A 25,775-nucleotide genomic window follows, 5' to 3' on the forward strand; every position below is an offset into this window, starting at 1 on the left:
AATTAGCTTCTTGCAATGGTTTAGAAAAGTTTAGGCATCAAGTAAACAACCTCTTTGCTACTTGACCCCCTTAACACCAAGACTTAAATTAGTGCACCAGTCTTCATTCACACTATCTAAATGAAACTGTCTGTTATATCTTAATCCTCATATCTTACCTGTGATCTCTCCTTTGGCATTTCCGCCTCTTGTTTGTAACCTCTTATGAATTCTAGATATGACCTCTTAAATGCAATCTTGACCTCTCATTGGTCGCCACACGACCTTCACCTCCACCCTGACCTCTCCACTATGTAACCTCCCGACCTTTACACGTGGTCTCAAAACCAAGACCCAACGCTGTCTTGTAATAATCGACATAACTACACCCTAAGTAAGTATAATTAGACGCCCAAGGGAATACTTTGCCCTGCAATTATTTATTCTAATTATGTTTGCCTTTGTTATTCACAGAATTCATTGATGACATTAGTTCCACAATTTAATATACTGTAATAGGTACACAAATGTAAAGAACTATAAGTATTTAAATATTAATTATTTTGTGATAAGTTCATTATAAGCAAGGGAAATTGAATCAAGTAATAATGAATTGTAATAAAGTGTTTTCCTAAGACACAGGTATTGTCATCAGAAATAATGCATTTTACACAATCTGTATCGTCATTAAAAAAGGAAAGAAAAGGTTTTGACATATATATCCGACATTTAATTTTAACTAACGTGATACATCTATAGCACAGTCAATAGTAAGCATAGGTAAATTGGTAAATTGGTCAGTAAGAAAACATAACAACCAGACCATTGGGAGCAGAGTTTATAACTGCATAAAGTGATACATATACATCATTATAACAATTGATAAGGAACAGCCCTCATATGTATACTTATCAGATACTGCAAAAGCTTCAAGTCTCCCAACCGTAACATTCTGATTCCGATGTTCGCTATCTGTGTTACTTCTCATGGTTGTTGATTTGTCGAAGAGGGAGGATTGATTCGCTGGTTCTTAGTTGTAGCGAGGAGCTCTAGAGTTTATATCAAGTTAGTTGGCCTAAACCACGAACTGAATATCAGAATCACCTTGAGTGTTAAAACTTAACATAACGCCCTTTTGGTGTGAGGCAACATGTCAGCCAGGTAACAAACAACATTGCTGTACTGGGCAGTTTTGCTCGGTCAATAGTACGATTTTTCTGTATTACATCCTTATTTGATATCTATTTTTAACCAAGCGTTCTTAGGCTTTCTCTTGAAGGAGCAATACAGCCTCGTCTCTTTAAGTAACTAAGGACATGAAAATCTTGTTGTGTTAGCATCTGGGTCTGTTTCGTTAAAGCAACCAATGTCGACTTTCTCGTAGTAAGTATATGTATCCGACTTGTTCCTCCCTCTGTTGCTGTAGAGGACACTGTCTACTCTCAATGGTGCACTAAGATAGCGTTTAAATAGATGTTTTAGTCTTCCGTGCTCCTCCCCCTCCGCAACCGTGTTTCCCTCTATTCTTGACTTCAACGCATGACTTCCTGTACATATTGACGAAGCCTGGAAAATTAATACTGCCTTCCTCTTGACCTCCCGTCGAACATCATATTTTGACAACCTAGCCGAAAAACTTCATCACAAACTTTACATTCGCCAGGTACAAACTGAGCTGGTTTGGTGTACAGTACATCAGACTTTTATTACACAACTAGTGTAACAAGGATGCGGAAATGAACTGTGGGTAGTAGGCAGCTACCAAACAGGGAGGTACTACCGCCTGGGAAGATATTGGAAGCATAATGTGTTATCTAATGGTAGACCCTGCTGCCATATGGTATCACGAATATTGTGACCAAGTCCCAGGTAGCTCATCTGTCCTTCTGCCTCATTTACACATAATTGTTTCTCTTACTTGACAACACAACATACATATAGCGTTTCTCACTATTGAATTTTTTTTCTTTATAGCTCTTTATTATTATTATTATTACAGTTTTGTTATTATTATTACTATTGTTATCATTATTATTATTTTTACATTTTCGTCCCCCAGACCCCGATGTGGGTCGGTGGCCTGTGCCCGGGTGGGCTGATCCCTGTAAAAAAACATAAAAATAAATAAATATATAAGAAAAAAAAAAAAAAAAAAAAAGCAAAGTTATTCCATGATCAAGACCTTGAATCATTTATCCACTTGAAGATGAAGATAAGAATACTCTCCGAGCAAACGATCCAAATGCAAATCAGAGGATGAAGAAACCATTCTCAGTTTATCCTTGAGGTTACACACTAAGACTTTCATTACTAAACTATTCTTTCAGGAGGAAAAGAACTACTTTACTAATATAATTATAAAAATGGGATAAAAGTGAATCAGTGTCTTCAGAAGAAAATAGAAGATTCTAATTTATATAGCGTTAGTCTATGAAACTGGAAAAAATAAGGCAACTTTAACCTGGAATGACAAGGATTGAGGGGAATTCATCAAGAAAATGGCTACCCATTTATTCGGGTTACTGTGGTATGTGTTGCGACGTCTGAGTGTTGCTGTGTGTGGGTATTACTGTGACTATGTTGCAGTGGGTGTCTGTTACAGTGGGTGTGTGTTACTGTGTGTTACTGTGTTCCTGCTCTAGATGTGCAATCAAAGATAAAAGTCGTGTTGCTGTTTTGTACAAAGATTAAATATAGCGTCTAGGTGTTACTGTATGTGTGTTACAGCGCCTGGATGTTACTGTGTGTGTGTGTGTGTGTGTGTGTGTGTGTGAAGCCTTTGGCAGACTCCGTACCCGTGTCTTCTAATGTAGGGAGCTGAAATTATCTGCAAAGTTGCACAAATATCGAGCAGTGGTCCTCCCCACCCTCCTATATGGCAGTGAGACATGGCTCACATACAGAAGGCAACTCAAGGCACTTGAGAACTTTCACCAACGTAGTCTACGTACCATCCTCCGAGTTCGGTGGGAAGACAAGAGAACAAATGCCAGTATTCTTGCTGACACTAACTGTAGGAGCATCGAGGTTATCATTATCCATGAATAACTACGTTGGACTGGCCATGTTACCCGCATGGACGACAGTAGACTGCCAAAGATGCTACTTTACAGTCACCTAACGAATAGTAAACGTAACGCTTGGAGGAGCACCACACGAGAAGGTGTCACTACTTTCGAGTTAGCCCGACTGCATACCGAGGCAGACAAACGCCAACACCGAAAAGACGCTGCAGCTGCCCTTCCTGCACTAGATGTACAATCAAAGACAAAAGTTGTGTCACGGTTTTGACCGAAGATTAAATATAACTCGTGAAACATTATGAGAGCCCCCTACCACAAGGCAGAGCGCACCAAAAGTTTAGCTCTTCGGCATATGTTTTTACCAAATTTCACGACACGACTTTTGTCTTTCATAGTACCGCTCCACATGTGCAACATCTGTGGACGACTCGGCCGGTCCCGTATCAGCTTCTCTAGTCACCTTAGAGCCCAACAACGAACATGACATCCTTAATAACTCGTATCATTTTATCAGAGCTGGATGATCGTCATACTCGATTCCGAGTGACAGCAAAGTAGTACTAGTAGTAGTAGTAATAGTGTGTGTGTGTGTGTGTGTGTGTGTGTGTGAGTGTTACTGCTTCTGGGTGTTACTGTGTGTGATGCTGCGTCTGTGTGTTACTGTGTGTGGTGCTGCGTCTTGGTGTTACTGTATGTGTTGCTGCGTCTTGGTGTTACTGTGTGTGTTGTTGAGTCTTGGTGTTACTGTGTGTGTTGCTGCGGCCTGGTGCTACTGTGTGTGTTGCTGCGTCTGTGTATTACTGTGCGTGATGCCGCGTTTGTGTGTTAACGTGTGTGGTGCTGCGTCGGGATGTTACTGTGTGGTGCTGCGTCGGGATGTTACTGTGTGGTGCTGTGTCTGGGTGTTACTGTGTGTGTGTGTTACTGTGTGTATATGTTTCTGTGTGTGGGTGTTACTGTGTCTGAGTGTTACTATGTGTGGGTGTTACTGTGTCTGAGTGTTTCTATGTCTGGGTCTTACTGTGTCTGGGTGTTACTGTGTCTGAGTGTTACTGTGTGTGGGTGTTACTGTGTCTGGGTGTTACTGTGTCTGAGTGTTACTGTGTCTAGGTGTTACTATGTCTGGATGTTACTGTGTGTGGGTGTTACTGTGTGTGGGTGTTACTGTGTGTGGGTGTTACTGTGTCTGAGTGTTACTGTGTCTGAGTGTTTCTATGTCTGGGTGTTACTGTGTCTGGATGTTACTGTGTCTGAGCGTTACTGTGTCTGGGTGTTACTGTGTCTGGTTGTTACTATGTGTGTGAGTTTGTGCGTTACTGTGAGTGTGTGGTGCTGCATCTTGGTGTTACTATGTCTGGGTGTTACTGTGTCTGGGTGTTACTATGTCTGGATGTTACTGTGTGTGGGTGTTACTGTGTGTGGGGTGTTACTGTGTGTGGGTGTTACTGTGTCTGAGTGTTACTGTGTCTGAGTGTTTCTATGTCTGGGTGTTAATGTGTCTGAGCGTTACTGTGTCTGGGTGTTAATGTGTCTGAGCCGTTACTGTGTGTGGGTGTTACTGTGTGTGAGCTTGTGCGTTACTGTGAGTGTGTGGTGCTGCATCTTGGTGTTACTATGTCTGGGTGTTACTGTGTCTGGGTGTTACTATGTCTGGATGTTACTGTGTCTGGGTGTTACTGTGTGTGGGTGTTACTGTGTGTGGGTGTTACTGTGTCTGAGTGTTACTGCGTCTGAGTGTTTCTATGTCTGGGTGTTACTGTGTCTGGAAGTTACTGTGTCTGAGCGTTACTGTGTCTGGGTGTTACTGTGTCTGGGTGTTACTATGTGTGTGAGTTTGTGCGTTACTGTGAGTGTGTGGTGCTGCATCTTGGTGTTACTGTGTGTGTGTTACTGTGTCTGGGTGTTACTGTGTGTGTGTTACTGTGTCTGGGTGTTAATGTGTCTGGGTGTTACTGTGTGTTTGAGCTGCTGCTTCTGGATGTTACTGTGTGTGTTACTAATAATTTGGTGTAGAGGATTCATACTAAATAACACTTGTCAACTTAGTATAAATATTCCATTGAGACAATAAAACCGAAAAAAAACCTGGCCGATGTAGACTCATAGAACATAATATTAGTATTTTTTCCTTTTCATTCTGTACTTTAAATTTCTTTATGATACCAGATAATTAAAGAGGAATGAGTCATACTTCAGGATTGTAAGTATGGTAGACGTGGTTGAAATTATGTCGTAGTGAAGCATATATAATGTATGTGTGTGTGAAGAGTCAACAAGACAGGTATGAGTAAGGATGGTGGGGGGTAATGACATTAGTACTGCTCTGTGTGTCGGAGAATTAGAGCACAAACGTAGAAATACGTGAAACATTGTTGAATTACAGACGCAAAATATGTCTACACCAAACATGCGTGAAAATGTTCCAGCAACAGGTGCAAGACAGGTTTTTATTAATAATGTGTAAACTACTGCGTGGTTCATTAAGAAAAAAGACGACAAACATGCCTGTATCACCAGTGTGCTGGGCCGGCTGAATTGGTAAAGCGTCAAGCATAACCGGATAGGAGAGGCGGAAACAGATTCCATCCCCCTTATGCAAGGGAGAATTCATGAATGTGAAATGAGAGTAGCGGCTTAGCGAACATAAAAGTAATCCCGGGGAGCTCAGAAAACACTTAATCTGCGTAAACTCCTCACAGACACCTCGCGTTAAACACAGTAATCGAGAAGCAGAATTATTAATGAGTAAATAAGGAGTGGCGCAACGTAAATAGATTATGGCGGGAGCCAGAGCACGAGCCGAGGAAGTTCATCAATGTACTGTAAGAAGCGAGGCGGGCGGAGATTTTGTGAAGTGTGTGGTAATCACCTGACCACAACCACAGGAAATGTCAAGATTAATATGTCAGTATAGAGTTATATACTGTGTACGGCTATGTAATATCCAGACGTACAGGAGGTGGTGAATTTGATCTCTAACGGGTAAAGTGAAGAAACTCATCATTACATATTATAGAAAAGGGGAGGTACAGTACAAGCGGACATGATTTCTTACATTGAACACGAGTCATTTACTTGGCGTTACCAAGAAGCATATCTGAAACAGCGGAGGTATCGAGGACGGAAGTGTTTAACTAAAGTATGGCATCACAGATGAAACCGTGGCACTCAGCTGTGGCACCATAGAAAAAATAGAAAATTTTAGTCTGAGATCAGAGGCGGAAATGTGAAAACTGATGGTACACAGGGAAGCAGTTTCGACCCTGGAATGTAATATTGCAGACGATTACTGTAATGCCTAAGCGTGGCGCCACTGATAGGAGTGACAACAATAGGTGCGGTCCCTGTAATGTAGTAGCTAAAAACAGTATCTGACAGGGTGGGTCCGATGACTTCCGAAATTATACGTACAACTTGTGATATCTCGGGAGGGTTGGTAGCGTGTCTTCACCCACCGCCATTCAGTATCCAACACAGGGGGTGAGTTGGTATATAGGAATAAAATAAACGGTTAAGTAATAACTATCATATTATATAAGGAGCCAACAAACATATCCCAAGACCTACCGTCCGTATAGTCTCATATTGTTTCATGCAGATACTTTTTTTCGCTACTGCTACCAAATACCTGAATGTAGAATTATATTAGTTGTAATACATTGTAAAAGAAAAACACCTACTCTTGGTACAATACCATATCAAATATAAAATTCAGTGTGGCATCATTTATAAGACTGAGCGCGTGGAGACTATTGGTAGACAACACATCTTCAGCTCAGCGTTGCCAAAAAGGTTTCCACCCAGGGACCTGCATCAGTGCATCAACGACACACCAAGAAGGTCAAAACTACCTTGGCTCTATTCTAGCCAATATTTGAGTGTTCAGCGTGGCAACATCTGCCTCCAGCACTGTTATTCATCACTATTAGAACTCTTTTAGTAGGTATTGTACAACAGATGGATACTATAATATATTCCATAAATATGTCAACTTGTCTATTATACCACTCATTGTGTTCGGCCCAACATAAACGATATTGTCTTTGATCTTGCTAAACGGTTTAATTTTGCGCGTCCTGCCAACAAATAACCGAAAAGCTATTCACAAAATAAGCAAATGCCTTCAGTAATGAGATTCATTATTTCCTATTAATGAAAAATTGGACAACACTCAACTTTCATATATCGGCCCAGCGCTTCATATTGGGAGATACTTATTTATTTTTTCTATATTTTTTCTTTTAGGATTCTCACTGGTAGGATAAGGAATACTGTCTTAAATCACGTACAAATATTCAAATAAAAAAAACACGAAAACGAATGTCAATTGAGGTCCTGTAAACACATACTGAGAAGTATTGAACTGGAACATGAAACTAATGAAATCATTATTGAAACTGATTTTACTCAAGTTAAATTATATTTCCGTTATTACAAACAGAGATTGACAAACGTTTCTTGACCTATAATTATCAATGCTACGAAAACAGAAGATGACTGGAGGCGGAAGACATTACATAATTATTTTTTTTCCAAAGGGACATCTGGAGTGTTTACATGTCGGCCTTGAGCGATGACCCATAAGTGAAACAGCAATTCACATTTTTTTAATTAGCATTATAAAATTGTGTATACAAAATATCAGCAGAAAAAGCAACAATGAATTAATTCCATCTCAGTTAATTTGTGATCACAGGTGACTCCAGAATCTGTTGAGTATCGTAAAAGTTCACAGAGAGGAAAGTACATGACAAGTATGTTGATAATACGGTACAAGAAGGGCTCCAGGCGGGTTGGAAGAAATTGGGTGTTTTTCTTCACCCCATCTCTGTTATACATCACCCCCCACTGGAGTGCTTATTAAATGATACAAAGGTACCAGTTTAAAATCAAAATCCCATTTCTTGGCCATAATGTCCAAATTCTGTGGTTGATATGACGTTTGTTTTTCATACATTACCACTATACTGCTAATAAAAATAATTAACTACATTCGGAATATAAAAGAATCAAATAGTTATACAATATCTGAAAAAAAAAATATGTATATATATATCTTGATAAAATCACACGGGAAAAGGGAAACAACGGAGCACCTTAGCTTTCGTCTTTCTTCAAGATTTATCTTATCCACGTTTTCATTGTGGATCTACTTGAAGTATATATATATATATATATATATATATATATATATATATATATATATATATATATATATATATATATATATATATATATATATATATTCGTATATCCTAAATGTGGTTATTTAATTTTTATGTAATACTGTATGGTGGTAATGTATGAGGGACACATCACAAATTGGCTGAAATACAATTAATTCGGTGTTATTCTTTCATCCTATACATGTTTGTAGCTGAAGGTAGAGGCCAGTATGGCATTGTACTGCACTTCAAGTTCTCTGATACATCAAACATATCTCTTCTGTGAATAGAAGTTAATATCATGAGAGATTACATATTCATATATATATATATATATATATATATATATATATATATATATATATATATATATATATATATATATATATATATATATATATATATATATATATATATATATATATATATATATATATATGGGCAAACTTTGATGAAAGTCCCTTCAAGTTTGCTTCCACTTCCAGGAGACAAAGACTTCCAGTAAATAATGAAAAATATATAGTACGTAAAACTCCAAAAATACGTAAAGCCTCTGCGGGCGGTGCTCAGACTTTGATAAACTGTAGCCAAACTCTGCCAGGATGAAGTGCAAACACGACTTGTAAGACTTTGTGAAGACGTGTACCGAATGCTCGCTGGCACAAGATATTTCTGTTATAGATCATAAGAATTGTTAGGCACCATACACCGCCAACCGCAATCTGTAATCATCCCATGCCCAACACACCGGTCCTTCAACAGCCCAATCGTTAGTGTGAAAAAAAATAAATCTTCACAGAAGCCAACATTTTACTTGGTAAGGCTACAACACCTGTTTATACACATGTCACATGAATGATTTTAAACTTCTGAAAATCAAAACATGTGAGAGACAAAAACTAGAAAGAAGCTTTACAGATTACGAACAATGAACCAATGTTACTTAGAGTAAGATCCGCAAAGTAGGTCTCGTCGACTAGAGGTGCCTGGACAGTTATGTGAAAAAGTGAATCAGCAGGCAAAACTGAGCAGACCTTTAAATGATAATCTACCAAAATAGAAGAGGGTAGAATTACTTCAACGTGTTAAGGCTTTCCTGGTGAGAAACAACGACGAGATGCTCTACAGTGTAGAGTTCTCGTCGTGTAGAGTCTACACTGATGGATGAGGGAGACTTGTTCCTTGTTGTGGAGATTTTCTTACTGTTTCAACTCAACATCTCCACAGGGAATCGAAGTTCATCACGAGCATCAATATCATCAAGCTCAAGCAAGGTAATATATGCATCGCTTCCAAAACCGAACTTCACTTTTGCACACCATCGACGAGTGAGATATACACAACGTCAGTATATTACGCGGTCCAGCAAGAATTAATGTGATCTGAGATGCCAGCTACAGAGACAGCTCAGTGTCCGTTCCTACTAGCTGTTACATCAGGTCGCAGGTAAGTGCCGAGGTAAGTAGCGTCTAGATTCTATCTGTGCTGCGTAGATTGCTTACAGCGGAACGACGCATTGGATAGTTTTGTTTAATATATGATGGAAGACAGAACAGTAAAGAAGGAAGCTTTGTTGTTTATTATTGCATATATAATTATAACTAACAATCATACCCAGAATTAATAAAAGAAACGATTCTTCAGTATTTTTCACAGGAATCCCTCTGGTTCAAAGTACTTTTTAAGAAACGCTTCCGTCAGGAACAACAGCAACATTCAACACTTTCAGTACAAAACATGTCGCATCATTTTTCTTATAACATCAAAGGATAAAAGAATAATGTTCCGTTGTACTCCAGAATTATCGATAAAATTGCACGAGAGTGTTGCTGTAAGCATTAAGTGGATGTATATTATATTCACAGTCTATCGTTGGAGTGAGGAGATAACTTCGTGTCAATTAACGTCCCTGACTGGAAGACCTACCTGAATCTGAAATCAAATGTTCTCTTGGCAATTAACGTCAGATTCAATCCTTCCTTTCAATCACTCCGCAGCTAACTCACTTCCTTCCAGTCAGTGTTGAGAAATCCAGTCAAGCCCCTCTTACTGGGTGAAATCTAAAGTATCATTCGTCCGAACGCCTTAAAACGTTGTAGTAATTCTACCTTCTTCTGTTTCGGTAGATTATTATTTAAAGGTCTGCTCAGTTTTGCCTGCTGATGCACTTTTACACATAGCAAAATCACACCTATCTTTTAAAAGAGGATTTCAAAGCAAGCATCCAACTACTGTAACTGAAAGCCATTATTAAGGCATCATTTAAAAAAATTACAAATCAGACTTCCTACCACTAAAAAATTTAATTACAGCCCATTGTACAGACATATCTCCAAAATCAATATTATTTTTCCATTAATCAAAATGTAATCTCTTGTACATATTCCTTCTATTGCCAATCCAGGAGTGACTCACGAGTGCTTGCCCACAAGAAGACAACCGAGCAATCATATTCCCAAATCAAACCGTCCTATCCACCAGGGTCCAGGCACTTCTCCCAGATGCATAAATAAGCTAGTATCCATTCCCAGATTCCAGCGTGACGAAAGAAGCAAAACACTTGGGACAAGAGCATGACTTCCCTGTGGAGAGTATTGGCAAAATGTTCACATCACGAGACTGTGTTTGAGATGAAATTGAATTCTTTAGAACTCTCCTACAAAGGTTCACGACGCTATATGTTCTCGGATCAGGGAATGCAAACCCGATAAGTGGAATTTAAATGAGTTTATTTACTTAAATAGAAATGATGAGATCACTTTGTGTGTACATTACCAGCAAGAGACTTTTTCTGTAGCTGTGTATGCGCAGAAAACATTGTCAAACATGTAGCGATATTTAAACTGCTCTTCTTTCTTCGAATTTTCGTGTGTGTATGTGTGTGCTGGTGCATTAGCAAGAGTTATACAGTAAATGTCATCAATTCAACATTATGTATTCGTAATCAGTATATATATATATATATATATATATATATATATATATATATATATATATATATATATATATATATATATATATATATATATATATATATATATATATATATATATATATATATATATATATATATATATATATATATATATATATATATATATATATATATATATATATGTGGTAATAAGAGGCAATTTAATTCAAATATACTATTGTAAAACATCAGATTTAGTTCATATAAAAGAGCAAATATATAGCAATTACAATGTCCCTGCAAAGAATAAATTCATATCGATAAAATTATCTATGGAGGACATATATGTGTGACTGCAAGGATTCCAACATTTCCGTAATGTGAGGGACGTATACGACACTCTAGCGCACTCTTCCATTAGAACGTGTGCTTGTACCTAAATTAGTTTTGCATGAACTTCCGTGAACTTATTTGCATTGTATAAATAAGTGGGTCGTTGAGGCACTACTACTACTGAATGCATCTATTCATTCATTAATGTTGTTTGAGTGAGTCTCGGCTCATTATTTCTGTATAAAAGGCTCGGAAGATCAATGATATCGGGTACAAGTAACGGTGAATTCTAACATACTGTAAAATACACATTGTTTATAAGGACGACAGTGACGACAAGTGTGCCACCCAAGGTAGGTCACGAGTATGTGAGTGCAAATAGTGAAAGAGTAATATGTATTTAATGTGCTATCGTAATACATGATACAATCTTATTCGTGTAACACATATCGAACACCCAATAAATTTATGGTAAATAATATTAATGATATGTGACTGAAAAACAAAAAAATAACGCGTGTAATTGGCCAGTTACATCAGGAACATCAGACGAAACAGAGAGGAAAAGTAAAGACAACAGAACTGGTTCAGTGTTGTCTAGCGCCCCCTGAGAACCAATCACCCAGCTTGACGTGATTTCACCTTGACCTTTGATCTAATTTTCTAAAACAAACCTGGGTTACTCCTGAGTTTCCTTGTACCACTACCAAGTTTCTGTACCTTACTACTGATCTAGTCCGTGTACACTGTCATGGACTAATGATTGACAGACCAATTAATCGACTGACACAAACACCAACTGCAATACTCTAATTTTTCAGAGTAAGAAAAGGCGAGGATGAACAATGGAATAGCTGTGGAGTGTAAGTCTTGCAGGGTTGGTCATGGGTCAGGGAGGCTTGGTGGTCTACCCTTCTCTCTGTTTATCCCTTCTTGGTATCTTGTCCTAACTATACTTAGTGTACACGGACTTGAATATATTCCACGTCAATATGGGAACTAATTTTCAATACGATACAAACAAATTTCACTTACTATAAATATTTATAAAAATCACAAAAAGACATTTACACATTATCATATAAATCGTGTTTGCATGTTTTGATGTGGAAATCCTAGAAGACAGAAACACAACCTGAATATGAAGCTATTTTGCTTTTGGTGCGGCTAAAGTAGTTCTAAAAATATTCTTGCATCTTGTGAATTTGCTCTGAAAGTAAAAATTGCATATGATAATAATATTGGTGAATTACGAGTGTCAGCAAGTGAATTCTCTAGCCCTGTTGTATATAACTTGAATCGATTATAATATCTTAAAATTTATAATAATATGAAGAAATCTACGTACTTATAATAGTATGTTATAAGTAATAATGATCACATTAGGTAATTACAATTTCCATATATATTAAATTTTGTTGATAATTAAATGGGAAATATCAAGAAGTCAACATCACAGCATAATACTTATTTTGATTTCTAGTCCAAGGTAACTAAACAACGTGTAATTTTGTAATCATTATTAATTAGAAGATTTTTCAATTGCGTACAAATAGCTTTATATTATTAATGAACATTTCGGTAAAAAGTTAACAGTATTACCATTACGTGCACTAAATATTCTAAGCACTTGTAGATGTAGTGTTAATTAAATGTAGTCCACTCACAGTCTAAGGATAATCTTGTGTGCAACGTAAGGATATGTATTTGAAATAAGAGTCGTTGACCTTACCGATGAAATATCAATAATTTACCACGAGGATCATATTAAACCTACATAATAAGTATGCAGGGATGAAAGGTATTGATTTTCATCTGAAATTCAATAATAAAAATAAATTCTTACAAAATACCGAAGTGCTTTATGGCATACGTCTTCCAGTCTTTGTTTTTACTATAAACAGTAAACAAATCTTGAAAATATAATGAAATATATTATACGATGATGATGATGATGATGATGATGATGATGATGATACAAAGAAGTTATTATTCATAGATTCAAATTACAGGTAGGAAGTGAGTGTGGTACTAGACAGATCTTGGTGTTTGTTTGCCTCCAGTAACACAAATTTCCGAATGTAAAATGCAATTTTTAAAGGAAATATCAATCTAAGTTTTGAAGAGTTTTCAGACGAGAGAGGAACAATTGTCGAGACTTACGCACGTCAGTTGTGATTGATTCTGCTTCGGTTGGGGGAATTTTTCAATGATTTTCAATGAGATCCTCAGGCTGACATGTATGAGTATTTTAGATTTAATGAGACATGTAGGAAGAAATAGAAAAGTGTTATTATCAGTGGACATACATTAAATGTTTGCTTCTTCTTGTTTTGAAAAAATGGAATACAATAGAACAAAGAAAGCTTGTGGAATGATTTCGTTGGAAATATTTGTATAAATACTTCTTGATTATAAATTTTGTACTTACCAGTTAAGAAGCAGTGTGCCATATTAAGTTTTGTCCGAAGGTCTCCCGTCATTTTTATTGGTTTTAAATTACAATGCTCTTCTAAACCTTTTGCGGAAGGTAAATTTTTAGAATAATGTTTCGTTTTTAATTTATATTACTTGTATTTTTTTTAACTTTTTGTTCTCAAGGCTCTGGTGATGGAAAATGATTTTTCCGAAACGTTAGTGATTAAAGAAACCCAACTTACTCAAGAAGTTTGTGTTTTCCCTGGTACTCCTCTTCGTTATGAAACCACGCGTTCCACGTAACAAGTCCATTGCTGAAGTTATATATATATATATATATATATATATATATATATATATATATATATATATATATATATATATATATATATATATATATATATATATATATATGTATGCATGTATGTATGTATGTATGTATGTGTGTATGTGTGTGTACTTGTACGATTTTTTTTTCATGAATAAGACCCGTTTTCCTGGTGGGTAATCGGGCAGGTACAGATCTCCTGGTTCTTACCACTCAGTAGCTAGTGGTTTACTCCACCCCGACAGTGTTATCACTACTAAGTTGACAAGAGATAGAGTGCAAGGCTAGAAACCTATCTTTATTGAACCCGAGCTCACACCAGCACGCACGCACTTACGCACGCACGCACTCACGCAAGTACGTAGGCAAGGCAGGCAGGCACGCACGCAGGCAGGTGCACACACAGGCCCATGTGAACAACACTATCAAGGCAGCCTCGTACCGACTCTACATGCTACGACTCTACATGCTGGGGAGTATCTACAACGCATTTATTCTCCCTAAATTAACGTTTGCGTCACCAGTTTGGTTGTAAGGGCGGAAACGATCTTCCTGCTGGTTAGTGCTGCTAACTCGCTCGTTTGATGGTGCGGACGACACTTGGGGTGGTTGGACAGAGGTGAGAACGGCAGAGACTATCTGGGTCACAGGCAGATTCAACCCAGCCGCCATACAGTCACTATCTAGCTACCCCGCTGTCCATCAAATTCTGGCTGTGATCTAATCATAGGTCCTGGACTCGTGGGCTGTGTTCCCAGGCCTTCACCTATCGACTGTCAATTCTCTGGTCATCTACCACTACCTCATACCACGACTGCCAGTTCATCTCATTCCGTCTGTGCCCCGGTGTTCTCCTGCCATTTCAAGACGTCGCTCGAGTGTGGAGTTGAATGGACGCTTCCCTACTCTTAGTGTGCATCACCGTGTTCCAGAACCTTCCCCCAGGGCCACTGCCGTAGGAAATATTTGTTCATTGTTTGATTCTATCAGTTGTTGACTCCCATTAATTGTTTGATTCTATTAATTGCTGACTAACATTAATTGTTTGCTCCCTTTAATTGTTTGCTTCCATTAATTGTTTGACTCCATTAACTGTTGACTGCCTTATTTGTTATTTGATGTTTGTTGAGTGGTGTCAGAGTTTTGTGTTATATTTTTAAAGTAAAGAGATGTCAATCTCAAACGGTTGTGTTATTCCTCAGAAAACCATGGTCCTTGACTTTCCTTTATTAAGATCCTGATTAGCCTGGTAAGGGATTTCTATCCCTAAGTCCCAGGCTCTTTACACTGGTCGTCTTCTCTCAATTCTACCCAACAACGTCAGCTAGAGAAGGTACAGAAGAGGGCCTGAAGAATCATGCTCGGCGCACACACTACTCGGGCTACAACAACGCTCTCTCCTCCCTGGAAATGCCATCCCTCAGTGACCTCCACCACCATGCACTAGCAGGGTTTGGCAGTGGACTACTGCACCATCCTCGTCATCGCCACCTACTGCCACTGGCAGTCTCCCGCCCAGCCCACCTCGTGCAGTCGGCCAGTACAACTGAATTTAGTCCATAAGAGCCCGCACTGATAGATATAAGAATAGCACCATCCCATCTATTGTTAAAATAATAAACAGCTCATGATTTATGTACTGTACAGCCCATAAATGTATTGAACGTATATTATCATGTCTAAATCACATGTAAGTTTGTATATTTTCAGCCACCGGCTGCAACTCTATTAATAAACCGTTTATTATTATTATTATTATTATTATTATTATTATTATTATTATTATTAATATTAAACAAATTGTAATAAACCACAATTGCAACAGCTAAATCCTCCGTATTCGAGTGTATTTGGAGGGCATCTAAGGGCATTTATGGGTATTGATGAGTGTGGCTGTTTTCCCACTTTTCTTTTACTTTTTTTGGTAAACACTAATGAGTGCAGCATGTTGCTGTGGTTTAAAGGATCATAAGTTACACAACTCTGCTTTTTTGGGAGGGTGGGGGAGTGGGGGGGCGACGGATTGGACGGGATGTGTGTTATAATTAAGTATCCTCGGTTTACTGTACTCACCGCACCACACCAAATATTTCCATTAAGGGAGACATCTCTCTCTCTCTCTCTCTCTCTCTCTCTCTCTCTCTCTCTCTCTCTCCTACTACTTTTCACTTCATTTGTCACAGAAACAAATAATATGTCTTAATATCCGGATTATAATTTTTATCGGTCACTATCATCAGTAATTCAAGTTATTCGTAAAGCAAATTTGACTTAGCCTCTAGTTAAAGCACAATGTGTATGCTATGCAATCCATATAATAAAGCACACCAAGGAATTTAATTAGACATGCAAGTTTGGGAAATTTTCATCTCTCTCACTGGGGCAAGGGTGGTATTAAACGGCTCAAGGAACTCACGAGAGCGGCGGAGGTATTAACACATAGGAGAGAGTTAAGAGTGGACGACGAGATAAGCAGAAGTGAGGCAGCAGGAAGAATATAGTTACAGTACTTACAGGAGGAGATAATGAGCATTAAAATACTAATGGAGGAAGATATAACATACTGGAGTTATGAAAAAATAAAAACAATTCTAAAAAGAAAGTGTAAATGACTTTTAGAAAAGAAATAATTTTATTGGGAAATTACTGGTATATGATAAGTCGAGACTGATATAACATGGAGGTGTATTGTAAGGTCAGTTTTCAAGGGGAAGGTCAAAATGGGAAAGATAACAAAAATAAACCGGAATAGAAAGCAGTGGGAGTTGGTAAAGATAAAATGAATAAAAATAGAAACGATCCTTCACAATTTGAAAGTATGTAGATGTGTAGAAAGTGATATAGGAGCATATGAAAAGAAAGTGAGGGAACATTATATTAGATAAAACTGTCAAAAAAGATTAATAACTATAAAATGCATTACATATACATTCTAGAAGGATAATGTTTGAATACCGGAATAAATTAATAAACAGTCTCTTGCAAGTCTTATATTTTTTCACAGGAATGACGGAATTACCAAATAAAGCCGAAGGTCAAAGGAACATTAGGTGTAAACTTGACAGAGAAAAGCTTACAAAATCACGTATCTTCATTTAAAGAGCAAAGTAAATATCTTAAAACTATTCAATATTCAGGAAAACTACCGTGAAACACTCTTGTAATTAGTGGAGTTGAAATGAAGGAGTATTGACAAAAAAATCAGGAATTTTGAAAAAATTACATATATATATATATATATATATATATATATATATATATATATATATATATATATATATATATATATATATATATATATATATATATATATATATATATATATATAAATTTGAGGAACCTCAGACCTAAGCATCGTTGATTACTTGAGTGAAAGATAATTTTTAACATTAAAAGTTCTTGGCAAGTGGAAGGAAATATGAGAGGAAATCGTTCATAACAGACCCAGACAGTAGAGAAACGCAAAGGTTGTATACGTCGGAGGCTTCTTGACAAATTGTTCTACGCAAGCTATAAAGTTTAATAATGTCTGAACAAGTCTTATATATATATATATATATATATATATATATATATATATATATATATATATATATATATATATATATATATATATATATATATATATATATATATATTTCATTAGCCCAATAGCACGCGGACTTCTACATACAATCAACACTTCAACCCGCTAGTGGGCCGTGGGTTCGAATCCTGGCGGGTTGAGGTGTTGATTATATATCTATATATATATATATATATATATATATATATATATATATATATATATATATATATATATATATATATTCTCCCTTGAGTGATATTTAAACATAATCAATTTGCTTAGTAATATAATTATCACTCCGTTCCTTCTAGCAAATTGACCTAATTTTCTTTACAAACTATCATTGGAATTTATAATAAAATCATTCAGAACACTTTGGGTACAATTAAGAACAGAATTCATCTACCTCCTTTCATATTTCATGACAGTAATTAGCTAGCAATGAATATAATTTACCAGATAAATTAGTTGCTTCCAATTTACAGGAATATTATTTTAGCAACTAGAAACTTTGCAACGTTAGAATATCATTAGGCTCGGTAAAAACAACAGAATAATAATGTTCTACGTTTTCAGATTTTATCTTCCTTTCTTAATACTACTAAATATATTCTGGTCTTATTTGTTATCTCTCACCAGTTAAAGTTATCCCGCATTTTCTCTGATCACCTGAAGACATTCCCATGCCTTCTATGACCAGGAAAAGTCGTCCCTTCCCACCTGAAGATTATCCTACATCGTCCCTGTGTTACCCTCTCCCTTCTCTCGCTGTACAACCTAAGGTCCTCAGCTTAGACTGACTATTTCTTGGAAACGCACAAAGAGAAATGTCTCTCTCGGAGTATCGAATTGTTAATGGACTGGTGCAAATATTAATCTAGTATAGGTGCTAAAAGACATTACCTGTTGAAATGCAGTAATACATTATAACGTCAACGTTAATGATAACACAGTGCATTTAAGTCCAATTTACTCTTCAGTTAATCAAGATGGTTATTATTAAGTGATAATATGCTGAAATCACGAAACATTCTGACCCATGTTTGGTTGAAAAGATATAATAGGGAGATAACACTAAAGTTATGGAAGAAAAAATCGAGGAATTAAACTAGCAACAATAAATAATTACTATTAGGTACAAGTGAGTAAATGGGACAACAGAAGTCTTGTATTTTATATTAAACTAAGGTTTTGTTAATAGAATTACTATTCCGCGACTGACCCAACATACATTTTTAGCAACAACGTCCTTGACATTTTACGTTTTAACACTGAAATCGATAAAGTTCCTCAACTGTGTATATAGAACTAATATATAATACGTCCAGTTGCAATGGGCCCAATATAGAAGTTTAGTTGGTGTGTAGAAACCATATGTCTGAAAACTGACACACGGAGGGACAGAACAATTACCGAATCTCTCGAACTTGATGCTGAAACTAAAAGCAGGAAACGCGTTGTAGAACTACATAAGCTACGGTTTGAGGTCTTGTACGAATTACCAAATACATATAATGGCAGAGGTGAGCAAAAGAAAACGGGAAAGCGATGTGATGAAACATATGTAAGAGAACTAAAAGGTACTAGTAATGTCTAATGGTAGACCCTGCTGCCAGATGGCAACACGAAAATTGTGACCAAGTCTCAGGTTGCTGATCTGACTTTCTGCCTCATTTACACACAATTACAGGGTCTCAATTGTTTATCTTACTATTGACAACACAACATACATATAATGTTTCTCACTTTTAATTTTTTTTCATTTTTGTATTTCTATTATTATTATTATTATTATTATTATTATTATTATTATTATTATTATTGTTGTTTATTATTATTATTATTATTATTATTATTTATTATTATTATTATTATTATTGTTAATTATTATTATTATTACTATTATTATTATTTTATTTACTATGAATTATTATTATTATTATTACTATTATTATTACATTTTCGCCCCCCAGGCCCCGATGTGGGTCAGTGACCTGTGCCCGGGTGGGCTGATCCCCGTAAAAAAAAAAATAAAAGTATAAACAATATAATAAATATGTACACAGAAATAACAATGACGAATTAAATGTAAGATTCAATAGAGCACTAACGAAACTCACCAGTAAAGAAGACGGTTTATAAAAATTAAAGTTACGAGATCTCTGAGTATAAAATTGTAGGTGTCAGATTAATTTTTGTGAAAGTTAATATAAGAGGTTACCAAAGATGATAGAAATAACTGGACGAATTCTCAGGAAAACAAAGTTAATGCCTGTCCTTCGTTCTAAGACAAATTTTCTAAGAATCAGCATATTATTTTAAGGGAGAATAATAAAAACTTTAATGAAATAATTGAGGATTAAATAAAGCACGAATGAAAAAAAAAAAGCAAACAGTGAGATCAATAAAAGCTCCTAAAGCAAACACTGGAGAAGACGTAAACAATTGGTATACTAAATAGCATAATAAGGTTGGTGTCAGGTCCCGGACATTCAGATAGATCAGGCAAAACGATGCTGTCACCCAAAAATAGAATATAGCTGAAAACAACATCTCTCAGTGACTCTTATCCACTTTACGCTGCTCAGGGGTGGTTCGTCAGCTACCCTTTTGCTTTATGGAAAATCTTTCACTTTTATTCTGGATTATTCAGGTGAAGGCCTTGAGTCAAAAGGTGAAGTTTTCCTTTGGCAAAATTCTCATTCGATTCAGAGCTTCCAGGCAATGTTCGTGGTACACAAGAGGAAAATTAGAATTTTCCAAACATCGGGCTTATTTTTGGACTCGCCCTCGGATCAACCAACTCTCAACGAAGTAAAAATATGGAAGCCCAGCATATATGATGATGGTGGAAAATTATGGAAGTAAATGAACGAGGGTACATCAAGGGAATAACATATCAGATGAAACAGAAAAGAATGAAGATGAAACTAAAGAAGCGGAGGAATATTGAAAGAGAGAGAGAGAGAGAGAGCGGGGGAGGGTCGTGGCGAGTAGAAGAATTATAATAAAACGAACAAAGAGTATGAAGGAAAAGATAGGAGGCAGGAGAAATAAAAGAATTAAGTAATGAGAGGAATAAAGGCTAGGTGTACGTTGATACGATACAGTGAATATGGAAGGAAAACAGATATGCAACAAAGTAAGAGACAAACAAAAATTATCAAGAGATGGACCTAAAAATGAAATCGATAATAAAAAATAAAAAAACAAAAATACGGATATAAGTTGAAGATCAATAAAGAAAATTTCACATCGTAAAAAATAAAATCATATAACATCAAAAGATAAAACCGCTTAGATATACCAAATACAAAATAAATCCGAGTTATTATGACTTTGATCACAATTACGTAGGTGGTAACATACTAACACGGGGCTAATGGACCACCAAAGGGTAAGACTAGTGAGTGAGAATGTTTATTATGCTCTGGGAAAACTGCATTGAGAGTTAATTCATCTTAGGTACTTAAGGCAACGGATCTGTTTTCTTAAGCTACGGTCAGATGCATTTAGTTGAAGAAGTCAGGACTCAGATTAAGCGGAAGAATATGGCTAAAGACCCCGGAATATTAATGAAGTTTATGACAACATTACTGAAGGTGTAAGAATATTACTGAGGGTGGGAGAGTATTACTGAGGGTGGGAGAGTATCACAACCTATGAGAGAATATTATGGATAATCTTAACCACGATACTCTAAAATGTGTAAAAATATAGTGAAGGATATAAGATTATGACAGAGACTCAGGATTTATCAACGGAAACATGAAGAATGAAAAACAAAACTACAGTGAAGTTACAAAAAAAAAATACATCATATTTTTCGGGATTATTATCAATGTTATGATATTGTTAATAAAGATGAAAGACTACTCTAGAGAAGGCAACTGCGCAATAATACAGGTAAAAGTGCGTTGGGCATTAAGAAAAGAGCTTGAATATCATTTAGAAAACAAATTAATAAAAACGTAACATTTATTTCAATGTAATAATGTTATTGAAACATAAGTATTTTGCTGAACGTTTAAAACTATTATTAGTGGTGTGAAAAAAAAGCCAAATGTAAGAAATATAATTGCCGTGAGATATTGTTAATGGAGGAGTGAAAATAATGTAATAATAATAATAATCACTTACCTTTAAATCATAAGATGCAAGATTTCTACTGAAGGTGAGGGAATATTACTGCAAGTGTGAGAATATTGCTGAAGGTGAGAGAATATTGCTGAAGGTGAGAGACTTTTGCTGAAGGTGAGAGAATATTGCTGAAGGTGAGAGACTTTTCTGAAGGTGAGAGAATATTGCTGAAGGTGAGAGAATATTGCTGAAGGTGAGAGAATATTGCTGAAGGTGAGAGAATATTGCTGAGGGTGAGAGAATATTGCTGAAGGTGAGAGAATATTGCTGAAGGTGAGAGAATATTGCTGAAGGTGAGAGAATATTGCTGAATGTGAGAGAATATTGTTGAATGTGAGAGAATATTGTGAGGGTGAGAGAATATTGCTGAAGGTGAGAGAATATTGCTGAATGAGAGAATATTTCTGAGGGTGAGAGAATATTGCTGAAGGTGAGAGAGAATAATATGAGGTGAGAGAATAGAAGGTGCTGAGATGTGAGAGAGAATATTTCTTGAGGGTGAGAGAATATTATTGAAGGTGAGAGAATATTGCTGAGGGTGAGAGAATATTGCTGAAGGTGAGAGAATATTGTTGAAGGTGAGAGAATATTGCTGAGGGTGAGAGAATATTGCAGGGTGAGAGAATATTGCTGAAGGTGAGAGAATATTGCTGAGGGTGAGAGAATGAGGGTGAGAGAATATTGTTGAAGGTGAGAGAATATTGCTGAGGGTGAGAGAATATTGCTGAAGGTGAGAGAATATTGCTGAGGGTGAGAGAATATTTCTGAGGGTGAGAGAATATTGCTGAAGGTGAGAGACTTTTGCTGAACGCGAGAGAATATTGCTGAAGACAAGAGAATATTGCTGAAGGTGAGAGAATATTGCTGAAGGTGAGAGAATATTGCTGAAGGCGAGAGAATATTGCTGAAGGCGAGAAAATATTGCTGAACGCGAGAGAATATTGCTGAAGACAAGAGAATATTGCTGAAGGTGAGAGAATATTGCTGAAGGTGAGAGAATATTGCTGAAGGCGAGAGAATATTGCTGAAGGCGAGAGAATATTGCTGAAGGTGAGAGAATAATAGTAAAAAAAGTAATAAATTTATAGAATAATTCAAACAAAAACTATTAATTACACAATCAGTTCCCCAAATCCCTCCTCCTCCCTCTCCCTTCTCTGCTCTTCTCTCCACCCCCTCCACAGTCATCAACTCCAGTTCATCCTGTCCACCTTCAACCCCCCCCCCCCCTCAACTACAGTTGCCATTCTTTCACTCTAGTGACCCCGTTTTAAGCTACACACTCTCTCACTCCCTTCGTCACACCAGTTCAAACCTTCTCCTAATTCGAGTTCAAAAGGGAATTCTGGCGCATAACATCAGATTTCTGTTCATTTTAGAAAACTAGCAGCGATCATTAATTGGACTCTGCTTCTGACGTGTAATTAAGCAAATGACATTTTCACTCGTGATTTATTAACGTGGCTCCTTTTTAATGAACATTTATTGGCAGCTTATAGCGGTATGACTGATTGTTCGCACCGAAATTCCTCGGTGGTATTCTTTACTTTTTTTCTTCTCATTTTTAATTATAGCCAAATGTGAGGGAAGAAAAGTGTGATATAATCTAAATTATAGCAAATAAATTCAATAATAATAATAATTTAGAACAAAAATTATGCTCTCACAGAATGAAGCAACTAACAAGTTGGGTTAAACTATGAGATAATATCAAGTAATACCCTGGGGGGGGATTTCAACTATGAGAAGGAAATAATATGTTGTAATACCCATTAAATTAATAGACAGGTGACACTCTACGGTCATAATAATATGAAACTATCCGATTATAATTCACTTCAGAGTGACGGATCATTTTGTGATGCGTCGATGAGTTATCTTACAGTGTAATGGCGACGCACACGGTTGTCCCTTTTATCAGGGTAAGCTCTCAATAAAATAATTACTATAATATATACGTGTATATATATATATATATATATATATATATATATATATATATATATATATATATATATATATATATATATATATATATATATATATATATATATATATATATATGAAAGAAATCACCACGCCCAAATTTCCCTCTCGAAAATTTTGCTAAAATGCTTAGAGCTTGTGAGCGTTTTATATATTTCAAATATTATGACTGGAAAAATATCCACTTGATAGGGTAAACACAGGGGTGGGGGAAAGTCAGAAGGGCTCATGTGAGATGTTCGCCTAAAATTCAGAAATAGCGTATCATCACCCATCGTTAGTGTGGACTCCAGAGGAGGCAATAGACCAGGGTACTCTGGATAAAGTTCCCTATTTTTAACCACCCAATAACAAAGCAGAGATTCTCGTAGAAAAGGTCTTCAGTTTTTTATTTCAAATTCTAAAATGTATATCATGTTTAAGGGCATTGACCTAAATCATGGACTGTTTAAGCTATGACGAGAGAGAGAGAGAGAGAGAGAGAGAGAGAGAGAGAGAGAGAGAGAGGTGACAGAACGAAACGACTGTAGGTTCCTATTGAAATCGCTTCAACAATAAATCAAAACACTGTTTATAAAGAGAACCTCACAAGCTCTCACATATTTGAGTATAATGATGCCTCTGAAACAGCATAATGCCCCTCAAGCTACTTCTTACAACTGCTTAAAAGACAGTTTATTTTAATTTCACTCTTTGCATATCATATTTAAACTCCAAAAGCAGAAAGTAATTAGAAACTGTTCTCGGGGAACGGTGAAATATTACTTACTAAAGCTTTTAAAAGTGTTCAAAAGTGACCTAAACTAAATTTTTATGAATACTACAAACAAATGTAGAATCAGATGAGGTAGCGTGTTAGTCCTTATATATACATATATATATATATATATATATATATATATATATATATATATATATATATATATATATATATATATATATATATATATATATATATATATATATATATATATATATATATATATACTGTATATAATAGTTCTGGGACTTTTAAGTGGCTAGGCTGATGTAAACACCTATTTCGGATTTTCTTTATTTCTACAAAACTATATACACCGGTTCTGAGTTTGGGAGAGAAGGTATTGTCAATTCTCTCCAGATAAGTGTCATGAGTGCACTTATATATGAGAACACTGAAGTGAGACGTTCACGTGGTTACTAGCGGTAATAGTCTGCTCCTTCTCACGCTCAGAGCGTCAGGGAGGAGCGGGCAAGGTATTTGCTAACTCAGCTGACCTCGCTCAACCTCTGATGAATTTCTAGAATCAGAATGTATGGCTTTTACGCCCTTGACTCTTCAGGCTTCGACGTCCTTAACTCATGAGACATAAAGGCAAGCATGAACTTAGCATGCTTCCCTGTTGGGCGCTGTAAACGCTTCTGCGCTTCACCTTACACAAGGATGTAGGGGAGTGCCAAAAAAAAGAAAAGAAAAAGTGAACAACTACTGAGTCATTGTTGAATAACTTAGTGAAAAATTTTGGTGTTATCCATTTGGGTGAATACTTATACAATACAAACGTCCTGAAAGTGTGCAGTATAATTAGTATTTTATTACTGGTATATTATAATAGTTTTCGAGTTTTATTTAAATGTTCTTGATAAAATATTTGAGAATTCGTTTCTCCTTTTATAAATCCAAGCACAAGAAAGATATTTTCAGAATTAAAAACATAACAAGCCTGTATGTAAACCTGCATGGTAGAGAATGGGACACAGGCATTCATACACACTCAGGTTTCTCATTTCTTAGGTGCTCTCAACATCCGAGGTATAAGGACAAAATCAATTCTTGTTCCGGGATTGAGGGATTTCCCGGTTCACGTAAATACGGTTACTTATGCGCAAAAGTTAACATAACTTGGATAGTTTTATTGAAAAATACTTTAACATAGCATAG

This window comes from Homarus americanus, unplaced genomic scaffold, assembly GCF_018991925.1.
Source record: "Homarus americanus isolate GMGI-L3 unplaced genomic scaffold, GMGI_Hamer_2.0 scaffold57424, whole genome shotgun sequence".
Classification (NCBI taxonomy): domain Eukaryota; kingdom Metazoa; phylum Arthropoda; class Malacostraca; order Decapoda; family Nephropidae; genus Homarus; species Homarus americanus.